The sequence below is a fragment of the Orbicella faveolata genome, unplaced genomic scaffold (assembly GCF_042242905.1).
Source record: "Orbicella faveolata isolate gen_17 unplaced genomic scaffold, um_ofav_v1 contig_52, whole genome shotgun sequence".
NCBI classification, from domain to species: Eukaryota; Metazoa; Cnidaria; class Anthozoa; order Scleractinia; family Merulinidae; genus Orbicella; species Orbicella faveolata.
The window spans coordinates 146,177-167,486 of NW_028301583.1; the positions used below are offsets into that span (position 1 = coordinate 146,177).

Below are 21,310 nucleotides of genomic sequence, written 5' to 3' on the forward strand. Positions count from 1 at the left end.
AGGCGCATGGAAATCTTTTCTGAAGAGTCCAGTCCCAAAATGGCTCCAAAAGTCTACAACACGGCGTATTCCCAGGTGGTCACCCAGCCAGGTACTGACGCCGCCCAACAGGACTTGACTTCGGTGATCGGACGAGAACCGGTACGTTCCCTGTGGTGTGGTCGTAGACGAAAGAAACAACTCAAACCTTGCCCAATTGCTTGGACTCTCTTTTAAGTCTCTTAGAAGGAAGGCCTTTAATTGCTGTTGTGATGAATTTCCAATTACGTCTCGGCTACTTAACCGAGAGATTCCAAAGCCAGCTAAGACTTCAAATCACAAAAGGGCGATTCTCCAATGGTCAGTCATCAAAGCCACATTCAAGAGATTGCCTCCAGTGTGCTGCTCAGTGTTGCAGTGCTGTAATCAAACAAGAAAACGTTCTAATATGCTGTCAACTTGCTGGAAAAATCATTTAAAAAAAAAAGAAAACATTTTGAAAACAGAGGGATCAATGATGTGGAGGCGTATGGAAATCTTCTCTGAAGAGTCCAGTCCCAAAATGGCTCCAAAAGTCTACAACACGGCGTATTCCCAGGTGGTCACCCAGCCAGGTACTGACGCCGCCCAACAGGACTTGACTTCGGTGATCGGACGAGAACCGGTACGTTCCCTGTGGTGTGGTCGTAGACGAAAGAAACAACTCAAACCTTGCCCAATTGTTTGGACTCTCTTTTAAGTCTCTTAGAAGGAAGGCCTTTAATTGCTGTTGTGATGAATTTCCAATTACGTCTCGGCTACTTAACCGAGAGATTCCAAAGCCAGCTAAGACTTCAAATCACAAAAGGGCGATTCTCCAATGGTCAGTCACCAAAGCCACATTCAAGAGATTGCCTCCAGTGTGCTGCTCAGTGTTGCAGTGCTGTAATCAAACAAGAAAACGTTCTAATATGCTGTCAACTTGCTGGAAAAATCATTTAAAAAAAAAAGAAAACATTTTGAAAACAGAGGGATCAATGATGTGGAGGCGTATGGAAATCTTCTCTGAAGAGTCCAGTCCCAAAATGGCTCCAAAAGTCTACAACACGGCGTATTCCCAGGTGGTCACCCAGCCAGGTACTGACGCCGCCAAACAGGACTTGACTTCGGTGATCGGACGAGAACCGGTACGTTCCCTGTGGTGTGGTCGTAGACGAAAGAAACAACTCAAACCTTGCCCAATTGCTTGGACTCTCTTTTAAGTCTCTTAGAAGGAAGGCCTTTAATTGCTGTTGTGATGAATTTCCAATTACGTCTCGGCTACTTAACCGAGAGATTCCAAAGCCAGCTAAGACTTCAAATCACAAAAGGGCGATTCTCCAATGGTCAGTCATCAAAGCCACATTCAAGAGATTGCCTCCAGTGTGCTGCTCAGTGTTGCAGTGCTGTAATCAAACAAGAAAACGTTCTAATATGCTGTCAACTTGCTGGAAAAATCATTTAAAAAAAAAAGAAAACATTTTGAAAACAGAGGGATCAATGATGTGGAGGCGTATGGAAATCTTCTCTGAAGAGTCCAGTCCCAAAATGGCTCCAAAAGTCTACAACACGGCGTATTCCCAGGTGGTCACCCAGCCAGGTACTGACGCCGCCCAACAGGACTTGACTTCGGTGATCGGACGAGAACCGGTACGTTCCCTGTGGTGTGGTCGTAGACGAAAGAAACAACTCAAACCTTGCCCAATTGCTTGGACTCTCTTTTAAGTCTCTTAGAAGGAAGGCCTTTAATTGCTGTTGTGATGAATTTCCAATTACGTCTCGGCTACTTAACCGAGAGATTCCAAAGCCAGCTAAGACTTCAAATCACAAAAGGGCGATTCTCCAATGGTCAGTCATCAAAGCCACATTCAAGAGATTGCCTCCAGTGTGCTGCTCAGTGTTGCAGTGCTGTAATCAAACAAGAAAACGTTCTAATATGCTGTCAACTTGCTGGAAAAATCATTTAAAAAAAAAAGAAAACATTTTGAAAACAGAGGGATCAATGATGTGGAGGCGTATGGAAATCTTCTCTGAAGAGTCCAGTCCCAAAATGGCTCCAAAAGTCTACAACACGGCGTATTCCCAGGTGGTCACCCAGCCAGGTACTGACGCCGCCCAACAGGACTTGACTTCGGTGATCGGACGAGAACCGGTACGTTCCCTGTGGTGTGGTCGTAGACGAAAGAAACAACTCAAACCTTGCCCAATTGCTTGGACTCTCTTTTAAGTCTCTTAGAAGGAAGGCCTTTAATTGCTGTTGTGATGAATTTCCAATTACGTCTCGGCTACTTAACCGAGAGATTCCAAAGCCAGCTAAGACTTCAAATCACAAAAGGGCGATTCTCCAATGGTCAGTCATCAAAGCCACATTCAAGAGATTGCCTCCAGTGTGCTGCTCAGTGTTGCAGTGCTGTAATCAAACAAGAAAACGTTCTAATATGCTGTCAACTTGCTGGAAAAATCATTTAAAAAAAAAAGAAAACATTTCGAAAACAGAGGGATCAATGATGTGGAGGCGTATGGAAATCTTCTCTGAAGAGTCCAGTCCCAAAATGGCTCCAAAAGTCTACAACACGGCGTATTCCCAGGTGGTCACCCAGCCAGGTACTGACGCCGCCCAACAGGACTTGACTTCGGTGATCGGACGAGAACCGGTACGTTCCCTGTGGTGTGGTCGTAGACGAAAGAAACAACTCAAACCTTGCCCAATTGTTTGGACTCTCTTTTAAGTCTCTTAGAAGGAAGGCCTTTAATTGCTGTTGTGATGAATTTCCAATTACGTCTCGGCTACTTAACCGAGAGATTCCAAAGCCAGCTAAGACTTCAAATCACAAAAGGGCGATTCTCCAATGGTCAGTCACCAAAGCCACATTCAAGAGATTGCCTCCAGTGTGCTGCTCAGTGTTGCAGTGCTGTAATCAAACAAGAAAACGTTCTAATATGCTGTCAACTTGCTGGAAAAATCATTTAAAAAAAAAAGAAAACATTTTGAAAACAGAGGGATCAATGATGTGGAGGCGTATGGAAATCTTCTCTGAAGAGTCCAGTCCCAAAATGGCTCCAAAAGTCTACAACACGGCGTATTCCCAGGTGGTCACCCAGCCAGGTACTGACGCCGCCCAACAGGACTTGACTTCGGTGATCGGACGAGAACCGGTACGTTCCCTGTGGTGTGGTCGTAGACGAAAGAAACAACTCAAACCTTGCCCAATTGTTTGGACTCTCTTTTAAGTCTCTTAGAAGGAAGGCCTTTAATTGCTGTTGTGATGAATTTCCAATTACGTCTCGGCTACTTAACCGAGAGATTCCAAAGCCAGCTAAGACTTCAAATCACAAAAGGGCGATTCTCCAATGGTCAGTCACCAAAGCCACATTCAAGAGATTGCCTCCAGTGTGCTGCTCAGTGTTGCAGTGCTGTAATCAAACAAGAAAACGTTCTAATATGCTGTCAACTTGCTGGAAAAATCATTTAAAAAAAAAGAAAACATTTTGAAAACAGAGGGATCAATGATGTGGAGGCGTATGGAAATCTTCTCTGAAGAGTCCAGTCCCAAAATGGCTCCAAAAGTCTACAACACGGCGTATTCCCAGGTGGTCACCCAGCCAGGTACTGACGCCGCCAAACAGGACTTGACTTCGGTGATCGGACGAGAACCGGTACGTTCCCTGTGGTGTGGTCGTAGACGAAAGAAACAACTCAAACCTTGCCCAATTGCTTGGACTCTCTTTTAAGTCTCTTAGAAGGAAGGCCTTTAATTGCTGTTGTGATGAATTTCCAATTACGTCTCGGCTACTTAACCGAGAGATTCCAAAGCCAGCTAAGACTTCAAATCACAAAAGGGCGATTCTCCAATGGTCAGTCATCAAAGCCACATTCAAGAGATTGCCTCCAGTGTGCTGCTCAGTGTTGCAGTGCTGTAATCAAACAAGAAAACGTTCTAATATGCTGTCAACTTGCTGGAAAAATCATTTAAAAAAAAAAGAAAACATTTCGAAAACAGAGGGATCAATGATGTGGAGGCGTATGGAAATCTTCTCTGAAGAGTCCAGTCCCAAAATGGCTCCAAAAGTCTACAACACGGCGTATTCCCAGGTGGTCACCCAGCCAGGTACTGACGCCGCCCAACAGGACTTGACTTCGGTGATCGGACGAGAACCGGTACGTTCCCTGTGGTGTGGTCGTAGACGAAAGAAACAACTCAAACCTTGCCCAATTGCTTGGACTCTCTTTTAAGTCTCTTAGAAGGAAGGCCTTTAATTGCTGTTGTGATGAATTTCCAATTACGTCTCGGCTACTTAACCGAGAGATTCCAAAGCCAGCTAAGACTTCAAATCACAAAAGGGCGATTCTCCAATGGTCAGTCATCAAAGCCACATTCAAGAGATTGCCTCCAGTGTGCTGCTCAGTGTTGCAGTGCTGTAATCAAACAAGAAAACGTTCTAATATGCTGTCAACTTGCTGGAAAAATCATTTAAAAAAAAAAGAAAACATTTTGAAAACAGAGGGATCAATGATGTGGAGGCGTATGGAAATCTTCTCTGAAGAGTCCAGTCCCAAAATGGCTCCAAAAGTCTACAACACGGCGTATTCCCAGGTGGTCACCCAGCCAGGTACTGACGCCGCCCAACAGGACTTGACTTCGGTGATCGGACGAGAACCGGTACGTTCCCTGTGGTGTGGTCGTAGACGAAAGAAACAACTCAAACCTTGCCCAATTGCTTGGACTCTCTTTTAAGTCTCTTAGAAGGAAGGCCTTTAATTGCTGTTGTGATGAATTTCCAATTACGTCTCGGCTACTTAACCGAGAGATTCCAAAGCCAGCTAAGACTTCAAATCACAAAAGGGCGATTCTCCAATGGTCAGTCATCAAAGCCACATTCAAGAGATTGCCTCCAGTGTGCTGCTCAGTGTTGCAGTGCTGTAATCAAACAAGAAAACGTTCTAATATGCTGTCAACTTGCTGGAAAAATCATTTAAAAAAAAAAAGAAAACATTTTGAAAACAGAGGGATCAATGATGTGGAGGCGTATGGAAATCTTCTCTGAAGAGTCCAGTCCCAAAATGGCTCCAAAAGTCTACAACACGGCGTATTCCCAGGTGGTCACCCAGCCAGGTACTGACGCCGCCCAACAGGACTTGACTTCGGTGATCGGACGAGAACCGGTACGTTCCCTGTGGTGTGGTCGTAGACGAAAGAAACAACTCAAACCTTGCCCAATTGCTTGGACTCTCTTTTAAGTCTCTTAGAAGGAAGGCCTTTAATTGCTGTTGTGATGAATTTCCAATTACGTCTCGGCTACTTAACCGAGAGATTCCAAAGCCAGCTAAGACTTCAAATCACAAAAGGGCGATTCTCCAATGCTCAGTCATCAAAGCCACATTCAAGAGATTGCCTCCAGTGTGCTGCTCAGTGTTGCAGTGCTGTAATCAAACAAGAAAACGTTCTAATATGCTGTCAACTTGCTGGAAAAATCATTTAAAAAAAAAAGAAAACATTTTGAAAACAGAGGGATCAATGATGTGGAGGCGTATGGAAATCTTCTCTGAAGAGTCCAGTCCCAAAATGGCTCCAAAAGTCTACAACACGGCGTATTCCCAGGTGGTCACCCAGCCAGGTACTGACGCCGCCAAACAGGACTTGACTTCGGTGATCGGACGAGAACCGGTACGTTCCCTGTGGTGTGGTCGTAGACGAAAGAAACAACTCAAACCTTGCCCAATTGCTTGGACTCTCTTTTAAGTCTCTTAGAAGGAAGGCCTTTAATTGCTGTTGTGATGAATTTCCAATTACGTCTCGGCTACTTAACCGAGAGATTCCAAAGCCAGCTAAGACTTCAAATCACAAAAGGGCGATTCTCCAATGGTCAGTCATCAAAGCCACATTCAAGAGATTGCCTCCAGTGTGCTGCTCAGTGTTGCAGTGCTGTAATCAAACAAGAAAACGTTCTAATATGCTGTCAACTTGCTGGAAAAATCATTTAAAAAAAAAAGAAAACATTTCGAAAACAGAGGGATCAATGATGTGGAGGCGTATGGAAATCTTCTCTGAAGAGTCCAGTCCCAAAATGGCTCCAAAAGTCTACAACACGGCGTATTCCCAGGTGGTCACCCAGCCAGGTACTGACGCCGCCCAACAGGACTTGACTTCGGTGATCGGACGAGAACCGGTACGTTCCCTGTGGTGTGGTCGTAGACGAAAGAAACAACTCAAACCTTGCCCAATTGTTTGGACTCTCTTTTAAGTCTCTTAGAAGGAAGGCCTTTAATTGCTGTTGTGATGAATTTCCAATTACGTCTCGGCTACTTAACCGAGAGATTCCAAAGCCAGCTAAGACTTCAAATCACAAAAGGGCGATTCTCCAATGGTCAGTCACCAAAGCCACATTCAAGAGATTGCCTCCAGTGTGCTGCTCAGTGTTGCAGTGCTGTAATCAAACAAGAAAACGTTCTAATATGCTGTCAACTTGCTGGAAAAATCATTTAAAAAAAAAAGAAAACATTTTGAAAACAGAGGGATCAATGATGTGGAGGCGTATGGAAATCTTCTCTGAAGAGTCCAGTCCCAAAATGGCTCCAAAAGTCTACAACACGGCGTATTCCCAGGTGGTCACCCAGCCAGGTACTGACGCCGCCCAACAGGACTTGACTTCGGTGATCGGACGAGAACCGGTACGTTCCCTGTGGTGTGGTCGTAGACGAAAGAAACAACTCAAACCTTGCCCAATTGCTTGGACTCTCTTTTAAGTCTCTTAGAAGGAAGGCCTTTAATTGCTGTTGTGATGAATTTCCAATTACGTCTCGGCTACTTAACCGAGAGATTCCAAAGCCAGCTAAGACTTCAAATCACAAAAGGGCGATTCTCCAATGGTCAGTCATCAAAGCCACATTCAAGAGATTGCCTCCAGTGTGCTGCTCAGTGTTGCAGTGCTGTAATCAAACAAGAAAACGTTCTAATATGCTGTCAACTTGCTGGAAAAATCATGAAAAAAAAAAAGAAACCATTTTGAAAACAGAGGGATCAATGATGTGGAGGCGCATGGAAATCTTTTCTGAAGAGTCCAGTCCCAAAATGGCTCCAAAAGTCTACAACACGGCGTATTCCCAGGTGGTCACCCAGCCAGGTACTGACGCCGCCCAACAGGACTTGACTTCGGTGATCGGACGAGAACCGGTACGTTCCCTGTGGTGTGGTCGTAGACGAAAGAAACAACTCAAACCTTGCCCAATTGCTTGGACTCTCTTTTAAGTCTCTTAGAAGGAAGGCCTTTAATTGCTGTTGTGATGAATTTCCAATTACGTCTCGGCTACTTAACCGAGAGATTCCAAAGCCAGCTAAGACTTCAAATCACAAAAGGGCGATTCTCCAATGGTCAGTCATCAAAGCCACATTCAAGAGATTGCCTCCAGTGTGCTGCTCAGTGTTGCAGTGCTGTAATCAAACAAGAAAACGTTCTAATATGCTGTCAACTTGCTGGAAAAATCATTTAAAAAAAAAAGAAAACATTTCGAAAACAGAGGGATCAATGATGTGGAGGCGTATGGAAATCTTCTCTGAAGAGTCCAGTCCCAAAATGGCTCCAAAAGTCTACAACACGGCGTATTCCCAGGTGGTCACCCAGCCAGGTACTGACGCCGCCCAACAGGACTTGACTTCGGTGATCGGACGAGAACCGGTACGTTCCCTGTGGTGTGGTCGTAGACGAAAGAAACAACTCAAACCTTGCCCAATTGTTTGGACTCTCTTTTAAGTCTCTTAGAAGGAAGGCCTTTAATTGCTGTTGTGATGAATTTCCAATTACGTCTCGGCTACTTAACCGAGAGATTCCAAAGCCAGCTAAGACTTCAAATCACAAAAGGGCGATTCTCCAATGGTCAGTCACCAAAGCCACATTCAAGAGATTGCCTCCAGTGTGCTGCTCAGTGTTGCAGTGCTGTAATCAAACAAGAAAACGTTCTAATATGCTGTCAACTTGCTGGAAAAATCATTTAAAAAAAAAAGAAAACATTTTGAAAACAGAGGGATCAATGATGTGGAGGCGTATGGAAATCTTCTCTGAAGAGTCCAGTCCCAAAATGGCTCCAAAAGTCTACAACACGGCGTATTCCCAGGTGGTCACCCAGCCAGGTACTGACGCCGCCCAACAGGACTTGACTTCGGTGATCGGACGAGAACCGGTACGTTCCCTGTGGTGTGGTCGTAGACGAAAGAAACAACTCAAACCTTGCCCAATTGCTTGGACTCTCTTTTAAGTCTCTTAGAAGGAAGGCCTTTAATTGCTGTTGTGATGAATTTCCAATTACGTCTCGGCTACTTAACCGAGAGATTCCAAAGCCAGCTAAGACTTCAAATCACAAAAGGGCGATTCTCCAATGGTCAGTCATCAAAGCCACATTCAAGAGATTGCCTCCAGTGTGCTGCTCAGTGTTGCAGTGCTGTAATCAAACAAGAAAACGTTCTAATATGCTGTCAACTTGCTGGAAAAATCATGAAAAAAAAAAAGAAACCATTTTGAAAACAGAGGGATCAATGATGTGGAGGCGCATGGAAATCTTTTCTGAAGAGTCCAGTCCCAAAATGGCTCCAAAAGTCTACAACACGGCGTATTCCCAGGTGGTCACCCAGCCAGGTACTGACGCCGCCCAACAGGACTTGACTTCGGTGATCGGACGAGAACCGGTACGTTCCCTGTGGTGTGGTCGTAGACGAAAGAAACAACTCAAACCTTGCCCAATTGCTTGGACTCTCTTTTAAGTCTCTTAGAAGGAAGGCCTTTAATTGCTGTTGTGATGAATTTCCAATTACGTCTCGGCTACTTAACCGAGAGATTCCAAAGCCAGCTAAGACTTCAAATCACAAAAGGGCGATTCTCCAATGGTCAGTCATCAAAGCCACATTCAAGAGATTGCCTCCAGTGTGCTGCTCAGTGTTGCAGTGCTGTAATCAAACAAGAAAACGTTCTAATATGCTGTCAACTTGCTGGAAAAATCATTTAAAAAAAAAAGAAAACATTTTGAAAACAGAGGGATCAATGATGTGGAGGCGTATGGAAATCTTCTCTGAAGAGTCCAGTCCCAAACTGACTCCAAAAGTCTACAACACGGCGTATTCCCAGGTGGTCACCCAGCCAGGTACTGACGCCGCCCAACAGGACTTGACTTCGGTGATCGGACGAGAACCGGTACGTTCCCTGTGGTGTGGTCGTAGACGAAAGAAACAACTCAAACCTTGCCCAATTGTTTGGACTCTCTTTTAAGTCTCTTAGAAGGAAGGCCTTTAATTGCTGTTGTGATGAATTTCCAATTACGTCTCGGCTACTTAACCGAGAGATTCCAAAGCCAGCTAAGACTTCAAATCACAAAAGGGCGATTCTCCAATGGTCAGTCACCAAAGCCACATTCAAGAGATTGCCTCCAGTGTGCTGCTCAGTGTTGCAGTGCTGTAATCAAACAAGAAAACGTTCTAATATGCTGTCAACTTGCTGGAAAAATCATTTAAAAAAAAAGAAAACATTTTGAAAACAGAGGGATCAATGATGTGGAGGCGTATGGAAATCTTCTCTGAAGAGTCCAGTCCCAAAATGGCTCCAAAAGTCTACAACACGGCGTATTCCCAGGTGGTCACCCAGCCAGGTACTGACGCCGCCAAACAGGACTTGACTTCGGTGATCGGACGAGAACCGGTACGTTCCCTGTGGTGTGGTCGTAGACGAAAGAAACAACTCAAACCTTGCCCAATTGCTTGGACTCTCTTTTAAGTCTCTTAGAAGGAAGGCCTTTAATTGCTGTTGTGATGAATTTCCAATTACGTCTCGGCTACTTAACCGAGAGATTCCAAAGCCAGCTAAGACTTCAAATCACAAAAGGGCGATTCTCCAATGGTCAGTCATCAAAGCCACATTCAAGAGATTGCCTCCAGTGTGCTGCTCAGTGTTGCAGTGCTGTAATCAAACAAGAAAACGTTCTAATATGCTGTCAACTTGCTGGAAAAATCATTTAAAAAAAAAAGAAAACATTTCGAAAACAGAGGGATCAATGATGTGGAGGCGTATGGAAATCTTCTCTGAAGAGTCCAGTCCCAAAATGGCTCCAAAAGTCTACAACACGGCGTATTCCCAGGTGGTCACCCAGCCAGGTACTGACGCCGCCCAACAGGACTTGACTTCGGTGATCGGACGAGAACCGGTACGTTCCCTGTGGTGTGGTCGTAGACGAAAGAAACAACTCAAACCTTGCCCAATTGTTTGGACTCTCTTTTAAGTCTCTTAGAAGGAAGGCCTTTAATTGCTGTTGTGATGAATTTCCAATTACGTCTCGGCTACTTAACCGAGAGATTCCAAAGCCAGCTAAGACTTCAAATCACAAAAGGGCGATTCTCCAATGGTCAGTCACCAAAGCCACATTCAAGAGATTGCCTCCAGTGTGCTGCTCAGTGTTGCAGTGCTGTAATCAAACAAGAAAACGTTCTAATATGCTGTCAACTTGCTGGAAAAATCATTTAAAAAAAAAAGAAAACATTTTGAAAACAGAGGGATCAATGATGTGGAGGCGTATGGAAATCTTCTCTGAAGAGTCCAGTCCCAAAATGGCTCCAAAAGTCTACAACACGGCGTATTCCCAGGTGGTCACCCAGCCAGGTACTGACGCCGCCCAACAGGACTTGACTTCGGTGATCGGACGAGAACCGGTACGTTCCCTGTGGTGTGGTCGTAGACGAAAGAAACAACTCAAACCTTGCCCAATTGCTTGGACTCTCTTTTAAGTCTCTTAGAAGGAAGGCCTTTAATTGCTGTTGTGATGAATTTCCAATTACGTCTCGGCTACTTAACCGAGAGATTCCAAAGCCAGCTAAGACTTCAAATCACAAAAGGGCGATTCTCCAATGGTCAGTCATCAAAGCCACATTCAAGAGATTGCCTCCAGTGTGCTGCTCAGTGTTGCAGTGCTGTAATCAAACAAGAAAACGTTCTAATATGCTGTCAACTTGCTGGAAAAATCATGAAAAAAAAAAAGAAACCATTTTGAAAACAGAGGGATCAATGATGTGGAGGCGCATGGAAATCTTTTCTGAAGAGTCCAGTCCCAAAATGGCTCCAAAAGTCTACAACACGGCGTATTCCCAGGTGGTCACCCAGCCAGGTACTGACGCCGCCCAACAGGACTTGACTTCGGTGATCGGACGAGAACCGGTACGTTCCCTGTGGTGTGGTCGTAGACGAAAGAAACAACTCAAACCTTGCCCAATTGCTTGGACTCTCTTTTAAGTCTCTTAGAAGGAAGGCCTTTAATTGCTGTTGTGATGAATTTCCAATTACGTCTCGGCTACTTAACCGAGAGATTCCAAAGCCAGCTAAGACTTCAAATCACAAAAGGGCGATTCTCCAATGGTCAGTCATCAAAGCCACATTCAAGAGATTGCCTCCAGTGTGCTGCTCAGTGTTGCAGTGCTGTAATCAAACAAGAAAACGTTCTAATATGCTGTCAACTTGCTGGAAAAATCATTTTAAAAAAAAAGAAAACATTTTGAAAACAGAGGGATCAATGATGTGGAGGCGTATGGAAATCTTCTCTGAAGAGTCCAGTCCCAAAATGGCTCCAAAAGTCTACAACACGGCGTATTCCCAGGTGGTCACCCAGCCAGGTACTGACGCCGCCCAACAGGACTTGACTTCGGTGATCGGACGAGAACCGGTACGTTCCCTGTGGTGTGGTCGTAGACGAAAGAAACAACTCAAACCTTGCCCAATTGCTTGGACTCTCTTTTAAGTCTCTTAGAAGGAAGGCCTTTAATTGCTGTTGTGATGAATTTCCAATTACGTCTCGGCTACTTAACCGAGAGATTCCAAAGCCAGCTAAGACTTCAAATCACAAAAGGGCGATTCTCCAATGGTCAGTCATCAAAGCCACATTCAAGAGATTGCCTCCAGTGTGCTGCTCAGTGTTGCAGTGCTGTAATCAAACAAGAAAACGTTCTACTATGCTGTCAACTTGCTGGAAAAATCATTTAAAAAAAAAAGAAAACATTTTGAAAACAGAGGGATCAATGATGTGGAGGCGTATGGAAATCTTCTCTGAAGAGTCCAGTCCCAAAATGGCTCCAAAAGTCTACAACACGGCGTATTCCCAGGTGGTCACCCAGCCAGGTACTGACGCCGCCCAACAGGACTTGACTTCGGTGATCGGACGAGAACCGGTACGTTCCCTGTGGTGTGGTCGTAGACGAAAGAAACAACTCAAACCTTGCCCAATTGCTTGGACTCTCTTTTAAGTCTCTTAGAAGGAAGGCCTTTAATTGCTGTTGTGATGAATTTCCAATTACGTCTCGGCTACTTAACCGAGAGATTCCAAAGCCAGCTAAGACTTCAAATCACAAAAGGGCGATTCTCCAATGGTCAGTCATCAAAGCCACATTCAAGAGATTGCCTCCAGTGTGCTGCTCAGTGTTGCAGTGCTGTAATCAAACAAGAAAACGTTCTACTATGCTGTCAACTTGCTGGAAAAATCATTTAAAAAAAAAAGAAAACATTTTGAAAACAGAGGGATCAATGATGTGGAGGCGTATGGAAATCTTCTCTGAAGAGTCCAGTCCCAAAATGGCTCCAAAAGTCTACAACACGGCGTATTCCCAGGTGGTCACCCAGCCAGGTACTGACGCCGCCAAACAGGACTTGACTTCGGTGATCGGACGAGAACCGGTACGTTCCCTGTGGTGTGGTCGTAGACGAAAGAAACAACTCAAACCTTGCCCAATTGCTTGGACTCTCTTTTAAGATGAATTTCCAATTACGTCTCGGCTACTTAACCGAGAGATTCCAAAGCCAGCTAAGACTTCAAATCACAAAAGGGCGATTCTCCAATGGTCAGTCATCAAAGCCACATTCAAGAGATTGCCTCCAGTGTGCTGCTCAGTGTTGCAGTGCTGTAATCAAACAAGAAAACGTTCTAATATGCTGTCAACTTGCTGGAAAAATCATTTAAAAAAAAAAGAAAACATTTTGAAAACAGAGGGATCAATCATGTGGAGGCGTATGGAAATCTTCTCTGAAGAGTCCAGTCCCAAAATGGCTCCAAAAGTCTACAACACGGCGTATTCCCAGGTGGTCACCCAGCCAGGTACTGACGCCGCCCAACAGGACTTGACTTCGGTGATCGGACGAGAACCGGTACGTTCCCTGTGGTGTGGTCGTAGACGAAAGAAACAACTCAAACCTTGCCCAATTGCTTGGACTCTCTTTTAAGTCTCTTAGAAGGAAGGCCTTTAATTGCTGTTGTGATGAATTTCCAATTACGTCTCGGCTACTTAACCGAGAGATTCCAAAGCCAGCTAAGACTTCAAATCACAAAAGGGCGATTCTCCAATGGTCAGTCATCAAAGCCACATTCAAGAGATTGCCTCCAGTGTGCTGCTCAGTGTTGCAGTGCTGTAATCAAACAAGAAAACGTTCTAATATGCTGTCAACTTGCTGGAAAAATCATTTAAAAAAAAAAAGAAAACATTTTGAAAACAGAGGGATCAATGATGTGGAGGCGTATGGAAATCTTCTCTGAAGAGTCCAGTCCCAAAATGGCTCCAAAAGTCTACAACACGGCGTATTCCCAGGTGGTCACCCAGCCAGGTACTGACGCCGCCCAACAGGACTTGACTTCGGTGATCGGACGAGAACCGGTACGTTCCCTGTGGTGTGGTCGTAGACGAAAGAAACAACTCAAACCTTGCCCAATTGCTTGGACTCTCTTTTAAGTCTCTTAGAAGGAAGGCCTTTAATTGCTGTTGTGATGAATTTCCAATTACGTCTCGGCTACTTAACCGAGAGATTCCAAAGCCAGCTAAGACTTCAAATCACAAAAGGGCGATTCTCCAATGGTCAGTCATCAAAGCCACATTCAAGAGATTGCCTCCAGTGTGCTGCTCAGTGTTGCAGTGCTGTAATCAAACAAGAAAACGTTCTAATATGCTGTCAACTTGCTGGAAAAATCATTTAAAAAAAAAAAGAAAACATTTTGAAAACAGAGGGATCAATGATGTGGAGGCGTATGGAAATCTTCTCTGAAGAGTCCAGTCCCAAAATGGCTCCAAAAGTCTACAACACGGCGTATTCCCAGGTGGTCACCCAGCCAGGTACTGACGCCGCCCAACAGGACTTGACTTCGGTGATCGGACGAGAACCGGTACGTTCCCTGTGGTGTGGTCGTAGACGAAAGAAACAACTCAAACCTTGCCCAATTGCTTGGACTCTCTTTTAAGTCTCTTAGAAGGAAGGCCTTTAATTGCTGTTGTGATGAATTTCCAATTACGTCTCGGCTACTTAACCGAGAGATTCCAAAGCCAGCTAAGACTTCAAATCACAAAAGAGCGATTCTCCAATGGTCAGTCATCAAAGCCACATTCAAGAGATTGCCTCCAGTGTGCTGCTCAGTGTTGCAGTGCTGTAATCAAACAAGAAAACGTTCTAATATGCTGTCAACTTGCTGGAAAAATCATTTAAAAAAAAAAAGAAAACATTTTGAAAACAGAGGGATCAATGATGTGGAGGCGTATGGAAATCTTCTCTGAAGAGTCCAGTCCCAAAATGGCTCCAAAAGTCTACAACACGGCGTATTCCCAGGTGGTCACCCAGCCAGGTACTGACGCCGCCCAACAGGACTTGACTTCGGTGATCGGACGAGAACCGGTACGTTCCCTGTGGTGTGGTCGTAGACGAAAGAAACAACTCAAACCTTGCCCAATTGCTTGGACTCTCTTTTAAGTCTCTTAGAAGGAAGGCCTTTAATTGCTGTTGTGATGAATTTCCAATTACGTCTCGGCTACTTAACCGAGAGATTCCAAAGCCAGCTAAGACTTCAAATCACAAAAGGGCGATTCTCCAATGGTCAGTCATCAAAGCCACATTCAAGAGATTGCCTCCAGTGTGCTGCTCAGTGTTGCAGTGCTGTAATCAAACAAGAAAACGTTCTAATATGCTGTCAACTTGCTGGAAAAATCATTTAAAAAAAAAAAAAGAAAACATTTTGAAAACAGAGGGATCAATGATGTGGAGGCGTATGGAAATCTTCTCTGAAGAGTCCAGTCCCAAAATGGCTCCAAAAGTCTACAACACGGCGTATTCCCAGGTGGTCACCCAGCCAGGTACTGACGCCGCCCAACAGGACTTGACTTCGGTGATCGGACGAGAACCGGTACGTTCCCTGTGGTGTGGTCGTAGACGAAAGAAACAACTCAAACCTTGCCCAATTGCTTGGACTCTCTTTTAAGTCTCTTAGAAGGAAGGCCTTTAATTGCTGTTGTGATGAATTTCCAATTACGTCTCGGCTACTTAACCGAGAGATTCCAAAGCCAGCTAAGACTTCAAATCACAAAAGGGCGATTCTCCAATGGTCAGTCATCAAAGCCACATTCAAGAGATTGCCTCCAGTGTGCTGCTCAGTGTTGCAGTGCTGTAATCAAACAAGAAAACGTTCTAATATGCTGTCAACTTGCTGGAAAAATCATTTAAAAAAAAAAAAAGAAAACATTTTGAAAACAGAGGGATCAATGATGTGGAGGCGTATGGAAATCTTCTCTGAAGAGTCCAGTCCCAAAATGGCTCCAAAAGTCTACAACACGGCGTATTCCCAGGTGGTCACCCAGCCAGGTACTGACGCCGCCCAACAGGACTTGACTTCGGTGATCGGACGAGAACCGGTACGTTCCCTGTGGTGTGGTCGTAGACGAAAGAAACAACTCAAACCTTGCCCAATTGCTTGGACTCTCTTTTAAGTCTCTTAGAAGGAAGGCCTTTAATTGCTGTTGTGATGAATTTCCAATTACGTCTCGGCTACTTAACCGAGAGATTCCAAAGCCAGCTAAGACTTCAAATCACAAAAGAGCGATTCTCCAATGGTCAGTCATCAAAGCCACATTCAAGAGATTGCCTCCAGTGTGCTGCTCAGTGTTGCAGTGCTGTAATCAAACAAGAAAACGTTCTAATATGCTGTCAACTTGCTGGAAAAATCATTTAAAAAAAAAAAGAAAACATTTTGAAAACAGAGGGATCAATGATGTGGAGGCGTATGGAAATCTTCTCTGAAGAGTCCAGTCCCAAAATGGCTCCAAAAGTCTACAACACGGCGTATTCCCAGGTGGTCACCCAGCCAGGTACTGACGCCGCCCAACAGGACTTGACTTCGGTGATCGGACGAGAACCGGTACGTTCCCTGTGGTGTGGTCGTAGACGAAAGAAACAACTCAAACCTTGCCCAATTGCTTGGACTCTCTTTTAAGTCTCTTAGAAGGAAGGCCTTTAATTGCTGTTGTGATGAATTTCCAATTACGTCTCGGCTACTTAACCGAGAGATTCCAAAGCCAGCTAAGACTTCAAATCACAAAAGGGCGATTCTCCAATGGTCAGTCATCAAAGCCACATTCAAGAGATTGCCTCCAGTGTGCTGCTCAGTGTTGCAGTGCTGTAATCAAACAAGAAAACGTTCTAATATGCTGTCAACTTGCTGGAAAAATCATTTAAAAAAAAAAAAAGAAAACATTTTGAAAACAGAGGGATCAATGATGTGGAGGCGTATGGAAATCTTCTCTGAAGAGTCCAGTCCCAAAATGGCTCCAAAAGTCTACAACACGGCGTATTCCCAGGTGGTCACCCAGCCAGGTACTGACGCCGCCCAACAGGACTTGACTTCGGTGATCGGACGAGAACCGGTACGTTCCCTGTGGTGTGGTCGTAGACGAAAGAAACAACTCAAACCTTGCCCAATTGCTTGGACTCTCTTTTAAGTCTCTTAGAAGGAAGGCCTTTAATTGCTGTTGTGATGAATTTCCAATTACGTCTCGGCTACTTAACCGAGAGATTCCAAAGCCAGCTAAGACTTCAAATCACAAAAGGGCGATTCTCCAATGGTCAGTCATCAAAGCCACATTCAAGAGATTGCCTCCAGTGTGCTGCTCAGTGTTGCAGTGCTGTAATCAAACAAGAAAACGTTCTAATATGCTGTCAACTTGCTGGAAAAATCATTTAAAAAAAAAAAAAGAAAACATTTTGAAAACAGAGGGATCAATGATGTGGAGGCGTATGGAAATCTTCTCTGAAGAGTCCAGTCCCAAAATGGCTCCAAAAGTCTACAACACGGCGTATTCCCAGGTGGTCACCCAGCCAGGTACTGACGCCGCCCAACAGGACTTGACTTCGGTGATCGGACGAGAACCGGTACGTTCCCTGTGGTGTGGTCGTAGACGAAAGAAACAACTCAAACCTTGCCCAATTGCTTGGACTCTCTTTTAAGTCTCTTAGAAGGAAGGCCTTTAATTGCTGTTGTGATGAATTTCCAATTACGTCTCGGCTACTTAACCGAGAGATTCCAAAGCCAGCTAAGACTTCAAATCACAAAAGGGCGATTCTCCAATGGTCAGTCATCAAAGCCACATTCAAGAGATTGCCTCCAGTGTGCTGCTCAGTGTTGCAGTGCTGTAATCAAACAAGAAAACGTTCTAATATGCTGTCAACTTGCTGGAAAAATCATTTAAAAAAAAAAAAAGAAAACATTTTGAAAACAGAGGGATCAATCATGTGGAGGCGTATGGAAATCTTCTCTGAAGAGTCCAGTCCCAAAATGGCTCCAAAAGTCTACAACACGGCGTATTCCCAGGTGGTCACCCAGCCAGGTACTGACGCCGCCCAACAGGACTTGACTTCGGTGATCGGACGAGAACCGGTACGTTCCCTGTGGTGTGGTCGTAGACGAAAGAAACAACTCAAACCTTGCCCAATTGCTTGGACTCTCTTTTAAGTCTCTTAGAAGGAAGGCCTTTAATTGCTGTTGTGATGAATTTCCAATTACGTCTCGGCTACTTAACCGAGAGATTCCAAAGCCAGCTAAGACTTCAAATCACAAAAGGGCGATTCTCCAATGGTCAGTCATCAAAGCCACATTCAAGAGATTGCCTCCAGTGTGCTGCTCAGTGTTGCAGTGCTGTAATCAAACAAGAAAACGTTCTAATATGCTGTCAACTTGCTGGAAAAATCATTTAAAAAAAAAAGAAAACATTTTGAAAACAGAGGGATCAATGATGTGGAGGCGTATGGAAATCTTCTCTGAAGAGTCCAGTCCCAAAATGGCTCCAAAAGTCTACAACACGGCGTATTCCCAGGTGGTCACCCAGCCAGGTACTGACGCCGCCCAACAGGACTTGACTTCGGTGATCGGACGAGAACCGGTACGTTCCCTGTGGTGTGGTCGTAGACGAAAGAAACAACTCAAACCTTGCCCAATTGCTTGGACTCTCTTTTAAGTCTCTTAGAAGGAAGGCCTTTAATTGCTGTTGTGATGAATTTCCAATTACGTCTCGGCTACTTAACCGAGAGATTCCAAAGCCAGCTTAGACTTCAAATCACAAAAGGGCGATTCTCCAATGGTCAGTCATCAAAGCCACATTCAAGAGATTGCCTCCAGTGTGCTGCTCAGTGTTGCAGTGCTGTAATCAAACAAGAAAACGTTCTAATATGCTGTCAACTTGCTGGAAAAATCATTTAAAAAAAAAAGAAAACATTTTGAAAACAGAGGGATCAATGATGTGGAGGCGTATGGAAATCTTCTCTGAAGAGTCCAGTCCCAAAATGGCTCCAAAAGTCTACAACACGGCGTATTCCCAGGTGGTCACCCAGCCAGGTACTGACGCCGCCCAACAGGACTTGACTTCGGTGATCGGACGAGAACCGGTACGTTCCCTGTGGTGTGGTCGTAGACGAAAGAAACAACTCAAACCTTGCCCAATTGCTTGGACTCTCTTTTAAGTCTCTTAGAAGGAAGGCCTTTAATTGCTGTTGTGATGAATTTCCAATTACGTCTCGGCTACTTAACCGAGAGATTCCAAAGCCAGCTAAGACTTCAAATCACAAAAGGGCGATTCTCCAATGGTCAGTCATCAAAGCCACATTCAAGAGATTGCCTCCAGTGTGCTGCTCAGTGTTGCAGTGCTGTAATCAAACAAGAAAACGTTCTAATATGCTGTCAACTTGCTGGAAAAATCATTTAAAAAAAAAAGAAAACATTTTGAAAACAGAGGGATCAATCATGTGGAGGCGTATGGAAATCTTCTCTGAAGAGTCCAGTCCCAAAATGGCTCCAAAAGTCTACAACACGGCGTATTCCCAGGTGGTCACCCAGCCAGGTACTGACGCCGCCCAACAGGACTTGACTTCGGTGATCGGACGAGAACCGGTACGTTCCCTGTGGTGTGGTCGTAGACGAAAGAAACAACTCAAACCTTGCCCAATTGCTTGGACTCTCTTTTAAGTCTCTTAGAAGGAAGGCCTTTAATTGCTGTTGTGATGAATTTCCAATTACGTCTCGGCTACTTAACCGAGAGATTCCAAAGCCAGCTAAGACTTCAAATCACAAAAGGGCGATTCTCCAATGGTCAGTCATCAAAGCCACATTCAAGAGATTGCCTCCAGTGTGCTGCTCAGTGTTGCAGTGCTGTAATCAAACAAGAAAACGTTCTAATATGCTGTCAACTTGCTGGAAAAATCATTTAAAAAAAAAAGAAAACATTTTGAAAACAGAGGGATCAATGATGTGGAGGCGTATGGAAATCTTCTCTGAAGAGTCCAGTCCCAAAATGGCTCCAAAAGTCTACAACACGGCGTATTCCCAGGTGGTCACCCAGCCAGGTACTGACGCCGCCCAACAGGACTTGACTTCGGTGATCGGACGAGAACCGGTACGTTCCCTGTGGTGTGGTCGTAGACGAAAGAAACAACTCAAACCTTGCCCAATTGCTTGGACTCTCTTTTAAGTCTCTTAGAAGGAAGGCCTTTAATTGCTGTTGTGATGAATTTCCAATTACGTCTCGGCTACTTAACCGAGAGATTCCAAAGCCAGCTAAGACTTCAAATCACAAAAGGGCGATTCTCCAATGGTCAGTCATCAAAGCCACATTCAAGAGATTGCCTCCAGTGTGCTGCTCAGTGTTGCAGTGCTGTAATCAAACAAGAAAACGTTCTAATATGCTGTCAACTTGCTGGAAAAATCATTTAAAAAAAAAAAGAAAACATTTTGAAAACAGAGGGATCAATGATGTGGAGGCGTATGGAAATCTTCTCTGAAGAGTCCAGTCCCAAAATGGCTCCAAAAGTCTACAACACGGCGTATTCCCAGGTGGTCACCCAGCCAGGTACTGACGCCGCCCAACAGGACTTGACTTCGGTGATCGGACGAGAACCGGTACGTTCCCTGTGGTGTGGTCGTAGACGAAAGAAACAACTCAAACCTTGGCCAATTGCTTGGACTCTCTTTTAAGTCTCTTAGAAGGAAGGCCTTTAATTGCTGTTGTGATGAATTTCCAATTACGTCTCGGCTACTTAACCGAGAGATTCCAAAGCCAGCTAAGACTTCAAATCACAAAAGGGCGATTCTCCAATGGTCAGTCATCAAAGCCACATTCAAGAGATTGCCTCCAGTGTGCTGCTCAGTGTTGCAGTGCTGTAATCAAACAAGAAAACGTTCTAATATGCTGTCAACTTGCTGGAAAAATCATTTAAAAAAAAAAGAAAACATTTTGAAAACAGAGGGATCAATCATGTGGAGGCGTATGGAAATCTTCTCTGAAGAGTCCAGTCCCAAAATGGCTCCAAAAGTCTACAACACGGCGTATTCCCAGGTGGTCACCCAGCCAGGTACTGACGCCGCCCAACAGGACTTGACTTCGGTGATCGGACGAGAACCGGTACGTTCCCTGTGGTGTGGTCGTAGACGAAAGAAACAACTCAAACCTTGCCCAATTGCTTGGACTCTCTTTTAAGTCTCTTAGAAGGAAGGCCTTTAATTGCTGTTGTGATGAATTTCCAATTACGTCTCGGCTACTTAACCGAGAGATTCCAAAGCCAGCTAAGACTTCAAATCACAAAAGGGCGATTCTCCAATGGTCAGTCATCAAAGCCACATTCAAGAGATTGCCTCCAGTGTGCTGCTCAGTGTTGCAGTGCTGTAATCAAACAAGAAAACGTTCTAATATGCTGTCAACTTGCTGGAAAAATCATTTAAAAAAAAAAAAAGAAAACATTTTGAAAACAGAGGGATCAATGATGTGGAGGCGTATGGAAATCTTCTCTGAAGAGTCCAGTCCCAAAATGGCTCCAAAAGTCTACAACACGGCGTATTCCCAGGTGGTCACCCAGCCAGGTACTGACGCCGCCCAACAGGACTTGACTTCGGTGATCGGACGAGAACCGGTACGTTCCCTGTGGTGTGGTCGTAGACGAAAGAAACAACTCAAACCTTGCCCAATTGCTTGGACTCTCTTTTAAGTCTCTTAGAAGGAAGGCCTTT

The 21,310-nt window shown here is 44.7% G+C and overlaps 38 non-coding genes and 5 pseudogenes across 38 annotated transcripts; all 43 read right to left on the minus strand.

The window, feature by feature from the left end:
* Positions 1 to 50: 50 nt before the first annotated feature.
* Positions 51 to 169, minus strand: LOC149095377 (5S ribosomal RNA). The gene has a single exon (XR_016204896.1). It is a non-coding gene; the product is annotated as a 5S ribosomal RNA (ribosomal RNA).
* Positions 170 to 552: 383 nt separating this feature from the next.
* On the minus strand, positions 553 to 671 carry LOC149095378 (5S ribosomal RNA). Its single transcript, XR_016204897.1, has one exon. It is a non-coding gene; the product is annotated as a 5S ribosomal RNA (ribosomal RNA).
* A 383-nt stretch (positions 672 to 1,054) lies between these two features.
* LOC149095379 (5S ribosomal RNA) lies at positions 1,055 to 1,173 on the minus strand (annotated as a pseudogene).
* A 383-nt stretch (positions 1,174 to 1,556) lies between these two features.
* On the minus strand, positions 1,557 to 1,675 carry LOC149095380 (5S ribosomal RNA). The gene has a single exon (XR_016204898.1). It is a non-coding gene; the product is annotated as a 5S ribosomal RNA (ribosomal RNA).
* A 383-nt stretch (positions 1,676 to 2,058) lies between these two features.
* Positions 2,059 to 2,177, minus strand: LOC149095381 (5S ribosomal RNA). Its single transcript, XR_016204899.1, has one exon. It is a non-coding gene; the product is annotated as a 5S ribosomal RNA (ribosomal RNA).
* A 383-nt stretch (positions 2,178 to 2,560) lies between these two features.
* LOC149095382 (5S ribosomal RNA) lies at positions 2,561 to 2,679 on the minus strand. Its single transcript, XR_016204900.1, has one exon. It is a non-coding gene; the product is annotated as a 5S ribosomal RNA (ribosomal RNA).
* Positions 2,680 to 3,062: 383 nt separating this feature from the next.
* Positions 3,063 to 3,181, minus strand: LOC149095383 (5S ribosomal RNA). Its single transcript, XR_016204902.1, has one exon. It is a non-coding gene; the product is annotated as a 5S ribosomal RNA (ribosomal RNA).
* A 382-nt stretch (positions 3,182 to 3,563) lies between these two features.
* Positions 3,564 to 3,682, minus strand: LOC149095384 (5S ribosomal RNA; annotated as a pseudogene).
* Positions 3,683 to 4,065: 383 nt separating this feature from the next.
* LOC149095385 (5S ribosomal RNA) lies at positions 4,066 to 4,184 on the minus strand. Its single transcript, XR_016204903.1, has one exon. It is a non-coding gene; the product is annotated as a 5S ribosomal RNA (ribosomal RNA).
* A 383-nt stretch (positions 4,185 to 4,567) lies between these two features.
* Positions 4,568 to 4,686, minus strand: LOC149095386 (5S ribosomal RNA). The gene has a single exon (XR_016204904.1). It is a non-coding gene; the product is annotated as a 5S ribosomal RNA (ribosomal RNA).
* Positions 4,687 to 5,070: 384 nt separating this feature from the next.
* LOC149095387 (5S ribosomal RNA) lies at positions 5,071 to 5,189 on the minus strand. Its single transcript, XR_016204905.1, has one exon. It is a non-coding gene; the product is annotated as a 5S ribosomal RNA (ribosomal RNA).
* Positions 5,190 to 5,572: 383 nt separating this feature from the next.
* LOC149095388 (5S ribosomal RNA) lies at positions 5,573 to 5,691 on the minus strand (annotated as a pseudogene).
* Positions 5,692 to 6,074: 383 nt separating this feature from the next.
* On the minus strand, positions 6,075 to 6,193 carry LOC149095389 (5S ribosomal RNA). Its single transcript, XR_016204906.1, has one exon. It is a non-coding gene; the product is annotated as a 5S ribosomal RNA (ribosomal RNA).
* A 383-nt stretch (positions 6,194 to 6,576) lies between these two features.
* Positions 6,577 to 6,695, minus strand: LOC149095390 (5S ribosomal RNA). Its single transcript, XR_016204907.1, has one exon. It is a non-coding gene; the product is annotated as a 5S ribosomal RNA (ribosomal RNA).
* Positions 6,696 to 7,078: 383 nt separating this feature from the next.
* LOC149095391 (5S ribosomal RNA) lies at positions 7,079 to 7,197 on the minus strand. Its single transcript, XR_016204908.1, has one exon. It is a non-coding gene; the product is annotated as a 5S ribosomal RNA (ribosomal RNA).
* Positions 7,198 to 7,580: 383 nt separating this feature from the next.
* LOC149095392 (5S ribosomal RNA) lies at positions 7,581 to 7,699 on the minus strand. The gene has a single exon (XR_016204909.1). It is a non-coding gene; the product is annotated as a 5S ribosomal RNA (ribosomal RNA).
* A 383-nt stretch (positions 7,700 to 8,082) lies between these two features.
* Positions 8,083 to 8,201, minus strand: LOC149095393 (5S ribosomal RNA). The gene has a single exon (XR_016204910.1). It is a non-coding gene; the product is annotated as a 5S ribosomal RNA (ribosomal RNA).
* Positions 8,202 to 8,584: 383 nt separating this feature from the next.
* Positions 8,585 to 8,703, minus strand: LOC149095394 (5S ribosomal RNA). Its single transcript, XR_016204911.1, has one exon. It is a non-coding gene; the product is annotated as a 5S ribosomal RNA (ribosomal RNA).
* Positions 8,704 to 9,086: 383 nt separating this feature from the next.
* LOC149095395 (5S ribosomal RNA) lies at positions 9,087 to 9,205 on the minus strand. Its single transcript, XR_016204913.1, has one exon. It is a non-coding gene; the product is annotated as a 5S ribosomal RNA (ribosomal RNA).
* Positions 9,206 to 9,587: 382 nt separating this feature from the next.
* LOC149095396 (5S ribosomal RNA) lies at positions 9,588 to 9,706 on the minus strand (annotated as a pseudogene).
* A 383-nt stretch (positions 9,707 to 10,089) lies between these two features.
* Positions 10,090 to 10,208, minus strand: LOC149095397 (5S ribosomal RNA). The gene has a single exon (XR_016204914.1). It is a non-coding gene; the product is annotated as a 5S ribosomal RNA (ribosomal RNA).
* A 383-nt stretch (positions 10,209 to 10,591) lies between these two features.
* Positions 10,592 to 10,710, minus strand: LOC149095398 (5S ribosomal RNA). The gene has a single exon (XR_016204915.1). It is a non-coding gene; the product is annotated as a 5S ribosomal RNA (ribosomal RNA).
* Positions 10,711 to 11,093: 383 nt separating this feature from the next.
* Positions 11,094 to 11,212, minus strand: LOC149095399 (5S ribosomal RNA). Its single transcript, XR_016204916.1, has one exon. It is a non-coding gene; the product is annotated as a 5S ribosomal RNA (ribosomal RNA).
* Positions 11,213 to 11,595: 383 nt separating this feature from the next.
* Positions 11,596 to 11,714, minus strand: LOC149095400 (5S ribosomal RNA). Its single transcript, XR_016204917.1, has one exon. It is a non-coding gene; the product is annotated as a 5S ribosomal RNA (ribosomal RNA).
* A 383-nt stretch (positions 11,715 to 12,097) lies between these two features.
* LOC149095401 (5S ribosomal RNA) lies at positions 12,098 to 12,216 on the minus strand. The gene has a single exon (XR_016204918.1). It is a non-coding gene; the product is annotated as a 5S ribosomal RNA (ribosomal RNA).
* Positions 12,217 to 12,599: 383 nt separating this feature from the next.
* On the minus strand, positions 12,600 to 12,718 carry LOC149095402 (5S ribosomal RNA; annotated as a pseudogene).
* Positions 12,719 to 13,067: 349 nt separating this feature from the next.
* Positions 13,068 to 13,186, minus strand: LOC149095403 (5S ribosomal RNA). The gene has a single exon (XR_016204919.1). It is a non-coding gene; the product is annotated as a 5S ribosomal RNA (ribosomal RNA).
* A 384-nt stretch (positions 13,187 to 13,570) lies between these two features.
* On the minus strand, positions 13,571 to 13,689 carry LOC149095404 (5S ribosomal RNA). The gene has a single exon (XR_016204920.1). It is a non-coding gene; the product is annotated as a 5S ribosomal RNA (ribosomal RNA).
* Positions 13,690 to 14,073: 384 nt separating this feature from the next.
* On the minus strand, positions 14,074 to 14,192 carry LOC149095405 (5S ribosomal RNA). The gene has a single exon (XR_016204921.1). It is a non-coding gene; the product is annotated as a 5S ribosomal RNA (ribosomal RNA).
* Positions 14,193 to 14,576: 384 nt separating this feature from the next.
* On the minus strand, positions 14,577 to 14,695 carry LOC149095406 (5S ribosomal RNA). The gene has a single exon (XR_016204922.1). It is a non-coding gene; the product is annotated as a 5S ribosomal RNA (ribosomal RNA).
* A 386-nt stretch (positions 14,696 to 15,081) lies between these two features.
* LOC149095407 (5S ribosomal RNA) lies at positions 15,082 to 15,200 on the minus strand. Its single transcript, XR_016204924.1, has one exon. It is a non-coding gene; the product is annotated as a 5S ribosomal RNA (ribosomal RNA).
* Positions 15,201 to 15,586: 386 nt separating this feature from the next.
* Positions 15,587 to 15,705, minus strand: LOC149095408 (5S ribosomal RNA). The gene has a single exon (XR_016204925.1). It is a non-coding gene; the product is annotated as a 5S ribosomal RNA (ribosomal RNA).
* Positions 15,706 to 16,089: 384 nt separating this feature from the next.
* On the minus strand, positions 16,090 to 16,208 carry LOC149095409 (5S ribosomal RNA). Its single transcript, XR_016204926.1, has one exon. It is a non-coding gene; the product is annotated as a 5S ribosomal RNA (ribosomal RNA).
* Positions 16,209 to 16,594: 386 nt separating this feature from the next.
* Positions 16,595 to 16,713, minus strand: LOC149095410 (5S ribosomal RNA). The gene has a single exon (XR_016204927.1). It is a non-coding gene; the product is annotated as a 5S ribosomal RNA (ribosomal RNA).
* A 386-nt stretch (positions 16,714 to 17,099) lies between these two features.
* On the minus strand, positions 17,100 to 17,218 carry LOC149095411 (5S ribosomal RNA). The gene has a single exon (XR_016204928.1). It is a non-coding gene; the product is annotated as a 5S ribosomal RNA (ribosomal RNA).
* A 386-nt stretch (positions 17,219 to 17,604) lies between these two features.
* Positions 17,605 to 17,723, minus strand: LOC149095412 (5S ribosomal RNA). The gene has a single exon (XR_016204929.1). It is a non-coding gene; the product is annotated as a 5S ribosomal RNA (ribosomal RNA).
* A 383-nt stretch (positions 17,724 to 18,106) lies between these two features.
* LOC149095413 (5S ribosomal RNA) lies at positions 18,107 to 18,225 on the minus strand. The gene has a single exon (XR_016204930.1). It is a non-coding gene; the product is annotated as a 5S ribosomal RNA (ribosomal RNA).
* A 383-nt stretch (positions 18,226 to 18,608) lies between these two features.
* On the minus strand, positions 18,609 to 18,727 carry LOC149095414 (5S ribosomal RNA). Its single transcript, XR_016204931.1, has one exon. It is a non-coding gene; the product is annotated as a 5S ribosomal RNA (ribosomal RNA).
* A 383-nt stretch (positions 18,728 to 19,110) lies between these two features.
* LOC149095415 (5S ribosomal RNA) lies at positions 19,111 to 19,229 on the minus strand. The gene has a single exon (XR_016204932.1). It is a non-coding gene; the product is annotated as a 5S ribosomal RNA (ribosomal RNA).
* A 383-nt stretch (positions 19,230 to 19,612) lies between these two features.
* Positions 19,613 to 19,731, minus strand: LOC149095416 (5S ribosomal RNA). Its single transcript, XR_016204933.1, has one exon. It is a non-coding gene; the product is annotated as a 5S ribosomal RNA (ribosomal RNA).
* Positions 19,732 to 20,115: 384 nt separating this feature from the next.
* On the minus strand, positions 20,116 to 20,234 carry LOC149095417 (5S ribosomal RNA). Its single transcript, XR_016204935.1, has one exon. It is a non-coding gene; the product is annotated as a 5S ribosomal RNA (ribosomal RNA).
* A 383-nt stretch (positions 20,235 to 20,617) lies between these two features.
* Positions 20,618 to 20,736, minus strand: LOC149095418 (5S ribosomal RNA). The gene has a single exon (XR_016204936.1). It is a non-coding gene; the product is annotated as a 5S ribosomal RNA (ribosomal RNA).
* A 386-nt stretch (positions 20,737 to 21,122) lies between these two features.
* Positions 21,123 to 21,241, minus strand: LOC149095419 (5S ribosomal RNA). The gene has a single exon (XR_016204937.1). It is a non-coding gene; the product is annotated as a 5S ribosomal RNA (ribosomal RNA).
* Positions 21,242 to 21,310: the final 69 nt, after the last annotated feature.